Source organism: Phyllobates terribilis, unplaced genomic scaffold, assembly GCF_046119375.1.
Source record: "Phyllobates terribilis strain yellow unplaced genomic scaffold, ASM4611937v1 Scaffold_7__3_contigs__length_470593459, whole genome shotgun sequence".
Lineage (NCBI taxonomy): Eukaryota > Metazoa > Chordata > Amphibia > Anura > Dendrobatidae > Phyllobates > Phyllobates terribilis.
In genome coordinates, this window is record NW_027362767.1 from 82,637,849 (window position 1) to 82,646,483 (window position 8,635).

Below are 8,635 nucleotides of genomic sequence, written 5' to 3' on the forward strand. Positions count from 1 at the left end.
TGCTAGTTGAGGGACCGGTCCCCTTTGTGTGGCCTGACCCCGACCCCTCCACCTCCTGGTGGATTCGGGCGTACGGCTGGCCTCCAGCACTGCCTGTACCCCTGGGGTCCCTTCTTCGTTCCTGGAGCCCTTCCCGCTCCTCTCCTTCTCCTTAAGTCCTGGGCCTCTCCTCAGGCCCTCTGCCTGGGCAGAGCTCCTGCAGAGCCCTGCTCCACTCCTCTCACTGTAGACTGTTCTTCCTGACTGGACTGAACTGAACTCCACTAAACAAGATGGCTTCTCTATATATACCTTCCTTCCATGTGCTCCCCTTAGCTACTTCCTCCACCCACACCCACTACATAGCCCCTCCCAACAGCTAGGGACCCGGTACTGTGCTCTCCCTTAGGACCAATCTCGCCCTACCCCCACTGCGGGTATGTGTTGGATGCAGGTGTTAGGGTCTCGAGCTGTACTCCTTCCTTACCTGAGAGTGAGATACCACACCTCTGGGTGAGATGCAGTACCTCTGTGGCGACCGAACCCTCAGGGGCGCCACACCTGTTCATTAGAAGCCATTCCAGGTAACTACGTGATGAAACTTCTTGAGAGGTTACCAAAGGAACGTAAAACTGTCATTAAAATAAAAATGTGGTACTTTGAGGAATCTAAGGTTTAACATATATTCCAGTTTGTTTCACGCAAGTTTCTTTACATCTTGTCTCCATCTGTGTAGCTTTGTGGTTTTCTGTCTTCAGTCTAAATCTACAATGTACACATAAGTACAAGGAAAACCATTGTATTAACAGATGTGTCCGAACATTTGACTAATAATGTACCGTATATATACAAAGAATTTATTTTAAGAGGGAAGAATACCAACATGAATAGCCAAAGTTTATTTGATCATTGTAAAACTTGGTACAGTTGAGTCAAATGATTTCCAGGACCCTTGTCCAGCGGCTATGTCGGTAGCCCATTGCCACCGGACCAAAGAACTGTGAACATTCTATTACTATCAACATCTCAGGTGTCTTTTCTTATTAGTATGCCCAGCACAATGTGGTTACATTGTGGTGCGACACATGCATATTGTTGGGGGGGTTATTAGAGGAGACACCGGGGATGCTGCAGGTAGTAGGAGTTTTGCAGTGTAATGGTCCGGCAACCACAGATGAATGACGTGGCTGCTGGAACAGGAGCCAGTGAATCTATTTGTTCAAGGTTAAACTGGGTATCTATAGATGGGGATAAAAGACAATTGTAGCCACATAGGCTGCAAAAGACCCATGCATATCTCCAAAAGGGGGAGGTACAGTGTTAGACTGGGATGCCAACGGACCACGCGTAACAAACTCCAGGGCCCAACTTTTCAACTACATGCAAATGTGACATTACCCTCAATCACAAATTTATATAACCATGAACTGGGTAGATTGTTAAATGAATAAGATGCCGCCTTTGTCTGTACATAGTGATTGAGTATATAGTGCCAAGTACTGCTCATATAAGAGGGTGGTGGCCCACCGGAGGATTCTCCTGTGGGCCAGTCCAAGCCTGGGGAGATACAAGGGGCTGACCTTGGTTTGTGTTTCAATAATTTTTAATTTATAAAATTATAAAGGGAAGGAAAAGGGGGAAAGGGAAGTTAAGGGACAAGTGGATGACCATGGTTTGTGACCAAGAAGGAACCTACTTGGGACTCCTGCTGAAGGAAGAGACATTTTCTGAACATAAGACTCGCATGTGTAAAATGGTCCATGTATGGTAACTATGACATCATTGAATTGACTGACTGTAACCCGGTAAGAAGGGTGGAAAATAGAAAAGATCAGTCTTACAACATGATCAGCACTTTAATACGAGAGCTGCTGGTAAAGTTATAATAGTATAATATACAGTATATTATCATCCTTTTAAAGCAGAAGTCCACATGAATGAAAAAATGTCTTTTTGGTGAAGATCTCAAAAGACAAAATCTACTATTAGGTATTGCACGTAAGTGGAGCTGCATGCTTAGTCATCTCTGACATTTTGTCGCCCGTTTCATCTCCATCATTCCTTTATCGTCCCTTTGTATTTCAGGGGTAAACAGAAGATCTAATCCTCTCCTGCTAATAGAGCTGAGTTGGGGAGCAGGTGTCACAGCTTCATAAATGACTGGTATTTGATGGCTTTGCAAAACCATCTGATTGCTTCATGTTAGATAAAACAGATTATAAATGAGGGCTCCAGGAATTCTTCTCCCTGAGGAACGCTCCTTGAAGTGCCTTAAGATATCACATTTCTTTTATTTTTCGACTTGAAAATAATAAAATGGTTTCTGGCAGGCAGGACTAATCACGAATCCATATGCCTGTCATGTCGGCCAATTTTAGAAGCTATTTGAAGTGTGCGGGAAAAAAACATTAAAGTGGAAGACATTATGTGTTACTCTGCACAATAATTTCTATAGACCAAGCGATGTGTTGTCCCCATTTTAACTCTTCCACCTACAAGCCAAGAAATGCGCAAGACATGGGAATATTCCTTCTATACTGTGATATCTGAATCTTTACAACCATCTGCTCAAGCCTACATCTTGGAGGAAATCCACAAGATGAGTTAAATGATGCATTATAATTTGCTCACTTTATTTGTAATCACATGCTGTGGGAATATGCAGACACACAAAACAGCTCCATCTTTAATTGTCTTTTCTTTAAAAATAGCTTTTTATGCTCGTGGGATACATTTTCTGACAGTGATGCATATTCCTTAAAGGCTACATCAGTGATACATATTCTTCCAGCGCTACATTGGTGATACATATTCTTCTAGTTATACATCGGTTATAAATATTCTTCTAGCGCTACATCAGTGATGCATTTCTTCCAAGGCTATGGGCTATATCGCTGATGCATGTTCCCCCAGGGCTACGTCGGTGATGCATGTTCCCCCAGGGCTACGTCGGTGATGCATGTTCCCCCAGGGATACATCGGTGATGCATGTTCCCCCAGGGATGCGTTGGTGATGCATGTTCCACTAGGGCAGTGTTTTCCAAACTCTAGTGCTCACGGCCCCCCAACATATCATGTTTTCAGAATTTTCTCTCACCTGTGGCAATTTCTGATGCCTTCATAACAAGTCCATCACCTGTGCAATACTAAGGAAGTCCTGAGAACATGAATTGTTCAGGGGACCCTGAGGGCTGGAGTTTGTAAACACTGCTCTATTGCTTCATTAGTGATACTTATTCCTCTAGGTCTACGTTGGTACATAAAGTTACATTAGTGATACTTATCTCTCTAGGGCTACGGTGGTACATAAAGTCACCTTAGTGATACTTATTCCTCTAGGCCTACGTTGGTACATAATGTCACATTAGTGATACTTATCTCTCTAGAGCTACGTTGGTCGTACTTAGAGTTACATTAGTGATACATATTCCTCTAGGTCTACATCAGTGGTACATATTCCTCTAGGTCTACGTTGGTGGTACATAGTTACAACAGTGATACATATTCCTCTAGGTCTACATCAGTGGTACATATTCCTCTAGGTCTACGTTGGTGGTACATAGTTACATTAGTGATGCATAGTCCTCTAGGCCTACATCAGTGGTACATATTCCTCTAGGTTTACATCAGTGGTACATATTCCTCTAGGTCTACGTTGGTGGTACATAGTTATATTAGTGATGCATAGTACTCTAGGCCTACATCAGTGGTACATATTCCTCTAGGTCTACATCAGTGGTACATATTCCTCTAGGTCTACGTTGGTGGTACATAGTTACATTAGTGATGCATAGTCCTCTAGGCCTACATCAGTGGTACATATTCCTCTAGGTCTACATCAGTGGTAGATATTCCATGCTGAATGAAAAGTACTCTACTATGTACCATTGTCTTTCAAACGGAACGTTATTTGGTTTCTATTCAAAGGTAGGTTAAAGACCTTTAAGAGGTTGCCTAGGAGAAAGCGTGGTACTTTCTGTAGCCTATTTGGAGCTACGACCAAAGTAGATTACACTGACAGCTTATTAAGTTCAATACGAACTGGTGAAATATTTTATATTTTCTGTAGGGACATTTCAGGTAGATTGAACACTTGCTGCTTTCCTAAAACGTTTGACGTCATAGACATATTAAAATAATTCACAAAGTCCTTAGTGTGTAAATATAGAGTAAAACACAGCTCTTCAATACAATAATATATCATTTCCATAGCCTGGAAATAAGGAATTGAATTCCAGGACAAAAGAAGAAAGACATTAACTAGTATTAGATAAATATACATTTATTAAATTAAAAAAAACATTAATATTCTTAATAAATATTAAGAAGAAAGCCTCACAAAGGGACACAGCTGTTATGGATCCGGGTGGTGGAACCTCTGTGCTGCGATGCAAGGAGGGGCGTAACTAGGTATCAACTCGGACTGACCAAGGTCATACGGTGGCTCAATCGACTCCGTGACCAGGGAAGGACCGAGCAGAGGGACCAGGTGCTACTCTGGGACCGACCTTGTATGAGAGCAGGTGACTCCCACGGGTCAGAAGGCAGGGACTGACCGGTACAGCAGATGAGCACGGCAGGCAGGCTGACGGGTGAACCGGGTAGACGGACTGGTCGACACGGCAGGTAACAAGCAGGTGCTTCCAGGTAAGCAGGCTGGTAGGCACGGCAGGTAACAGGCAGGTGCTATCAGGTAAGCAGGTGGGCAGGGCCCATAGTCAGACTGGCGGACTGGACTGTACACAGACTGTTGGGCTGGAGAGTAGACAAGCAGGCGGACAGGACTGGTAGTCAGGCTGGCGGACTGGACTGGTAGTCAGGCTGGCTTACTGGACTGGTAGTCAGGCTGGCGGACTGGACCTGAGGGCTGAAGCAGAGTTTAACACACAAAGCTACAACCTTGCACGGGCACCTCCATTTTTGAGGAGGTGCCTCTTATATGAGAGGTCCTCCGGCCATTGGCCGGGGACTCCTTAGGACGGCGCGCGCTGCCCCTTAAAGAGGGAGGGAGCGCACGCGTGCGCGCCCTAAGCACAGTGCCCGAGAAGCTGCGCGCTCCGGCAGCAGCAGAAGCAGAAGGGCCGGAAGATGCCGGGCGGGGAGCGCGGCGGTAAGAGGGACGGCATCTCTGCCTGTCAGGGGGCAGAGACGCCGATACTATAGTACCACCCCTTTAACGCCCCATCTTATTTAGGCCTGAAAGAAATTTTTTAAGGAGAGGCAGGGTGTGGATGTTCTCCTTGGGCTCCCAAGTTCTCTCCTCTGGGCCAAACTCCTTCCAATCCACCAAAAAAAAGTTTTTTCCTCTTACACTCTTGGTGGCCAGAATGTTCTCTACCTCATAGACGTCCTCAGCGGAGACCGGAGCTGGAGAGGTACCTGGATTGTCGGAAAAAGAATTAAGCACAACTGGTTTGAGGAGAGATACGAGGAAGGAGTTGGGAATCCGTAAGGTGGCCGGGAGTTTTAACTTGTAGGCTACTGGGTTGATTTGCTTGAGGACTTCAAATGGACCGATGAACCGTGGACCCAACTTATAGGAGGGTATTTCGAGACGAACATGTTTGGAGGAGAGCCAAACCTTGTCTCCCGGGCGGAATTGAGGCGGATCCAGCCGTCTCTTATCAGCATGTTTCTTCATCTGCTTGGAGGATTGAAGAAGTGCGGATCTAGTGTCCTTCCAAATAGTGGAAAATTTGCTGACCAAAGACTCCGCGGCAGAGTTGTCCACTGAAGCAGAAACGGAATCTGGGGATGTTGACCGTAGACCACAAAGAACGGGGACTTGGAAGAAGATTCGCTCTCATGGTTGTTATAGGAGAACTCGGCCCATGGTAGGAGCTCCACCCAATCGGTATGGTGAGCGTTGACGAAGTGCCGGAGGAAGCTGGTAAGGATCTGGTTGATACGTTCCACTTGGCCATTGGACTGCGGATGGTAAGCAGAGGAGAAATCCAGGGTGACATCCAGCAGCTTACACGTAGCTCTCCAGAAGCGCAAAGTGAACTGGACCACTCGATCAGACACAATGTGGAGGGGTAGGCCGTGGAGACGAAAGATGTGATGGATGAAGTCCTTAGCCAGCACAGATGCAGACGGGAGACCAGGCAGAGGGATGAAGTGGGACATTTTAGAAAAGCGGTCAGCGACCACCCAAATGACCGTACAGCCGGCAGAAACAGGGAGATCAGTAATAAAGTCCATAGAAATGTGTTGCCACGGGGCAGCAGGTATGGAAAGAGGCAGGAGACGGCCGGCTGGAAGATGTCTGGGAACCTTGTTGCGGGCACAGGACGAACAGGCCGTGACGAAGTCTACCACATCCTGGCGCAGGGTAGGCCACCAGTAATGCCGGGTAATGAGCAGGAAGGTCTTCTTCTGGCCAGCAGCTGGCTAGTTTCGATGAATGACCCCAGTGAAGAACCTTCTTACGATCCGGAACCGCTACAAACGTCTTACCGGGTGGGAGACGAGACAGGTCCAAGGGTGCCACATTCATCACTTTGGAGGGATCAATGATATGCATAGGCTCCTCCTCTTGATCGGAAGACAGGAAGGATCGGGACAAGGCGTCGGCTTTAACGTTCTTGTCCGCCTGGCGGTAATGTAGGGTAAAGTTGAAGCGGGCGAAGAACAAAGACCACCGAGCCTGACACGGATTGAGTTTTTGGGCATTCTGTAGATATGCCAGGTTTTTGTGGTCAGTATAGATGACCACCGGGTGCAGAGTCCCCTCGAGCAGGTAACGCCACTCCTCCAGCGCCAATTTGATGGCTAGCAGTTCTCGGTCTCCTATGGAGTAGTTGCGCTCAGACGAGGAGAAGAGCTTGGAGAAGAAGCCGCAGGTTACCATTCTCCCGGATGGAGATTTCTGGGTGAGCACCGCTCCGGCTCCGGAAGAGGAAGCATCAACCTCCAGAAAGAACTGTTTGTTGCTATCCGGATGGTGCAGCACAGGGGCGGAAGAGAAGGCTTGTTTTAAGGAGAGGAAGGCCTCCTCCGCTTCGGACGGCCATTCCATAGGATTTGCTCCCTTTCGGGTGAGCGCAGAGATGGGAGCAGTCCGGGAAGAGAAATGTGGGATGAAGAGACGGTAATAGTTGGCGAAGCCCAGGAATCGCTGAATCGCCTTCAACCCCTCCGGACGGGGCCACTTTAAGACGGCAGAGACCTTCTCGGGGTCCATCCGTAGACCTGTCTTAGAGATAATATAGTCCAGGAACGGAAGAGAGGTCTGTTCGAAGAGGCATTTTTCGAATTTTGCATATAGGTGATTCTGCCTGAGCCTAAGCAGGACCTGACAAACATCCCTCCGGTGTGTATGAAGATCCGGAGAGAAGATGTCGTCCAGGTACACCACCACGCAAGAATATAAGAGGTCACAGAAGATGTCGTTAACTAATTCTTGGAAGACGGCGGGAGCATTACAGAGACCAAAGGGCATCACACGGTATTCATAGTGACCGTCCCGGGTATTGAATGCCGTCTTCCACTCATCTCCTTGGCAGATCCGGACCAAGTTATACGCCCCACGAAGATCGAGCTTGGTGAAGATCTTCGCGCCTTTAAGGCGGTCGAACAGCTCAGAGATGAGCGGCAGGGGGTATTTGTTTTTGATAGTAATTTGGTTGAGTCCTCTATAATCGATACAGGGGCGTAGTGAACCGTCTTTCTTTTTTACGAAGAAGAATCCGGCTCCAGTCGAAGGGAGGAAGATTTCCGGATGAATCCCCTAGCCAGATTTTCTTTGATGTACTTCGACATGGCCCGGGTTTCGGCCAACGACAACGGGTAAATACGCCCACGGGGTGGAGTGGCACCGGGTACCAGGTCGATAGGGCAATCATATGGCCTATGAGGAGTCTCTGCCTCCTTTTTGTCGAAGACATCAGTATAGGACCAGTAAGGTGCCGGTAGACCAGGTAAATTAGCCGGAGTAGATGGAGGTCGAGCCGGGCGAACCGGAACCAGGCAGGTCTCATGGCAATCCTGCCCCCAACGGAGCACCTCATCGGATTGCCAATTCAGAACGGGTTCATGTCTCTGTAGCCAGGGTAGACCTAGCAAAAGGGGGTGAGAGAGTCCGGAAAGCACATGGAAGGAGATCCTTTCTGAGTGCAGCATTCCCACCTGCAGGGTTACGGGCTCTGTGACGAGCAAGATGGTCACCGGAAGGAGTCTTCCATCCACGGAAGCGACTGCCAATGGTTCAGCCAGAGGTTTGGTAGGAATCTGATACTTCTCTACAATGGACTGGGAAATGAAATTCCCAGCGGCTTCTGAATCCAGATGTGCGGTTACAAAGAAGCGGTTCTCTCCACAGGAGACAGAGACGGACAAAGTCAAGAACGGAGAGGATTTACTCTTGCCTAGGACGACCTCTCCGAGCGGTCCTAGACACTGGAGTTTCCCGGCTTCACCGGACAGGAACGGATCAGGTGCTCCTTATTACCACAGTAGAAACAGCTCCCTTCGGCTCGGTGTGCTTCTTGGCGAGACTTGACCATCTTGGACTGGTCAATCTGCATAGGTTCGGGCGAGCGTGCCCGGGGAGTAGCTGGTTGGGGAGCCGGTTTCTGGAAAACAGGAGCAAGGCAAGGAAATCTTCTCTCCCGGGTAGTCTCCTTAGCACGTTATAAGAAATGGATGTCAATCC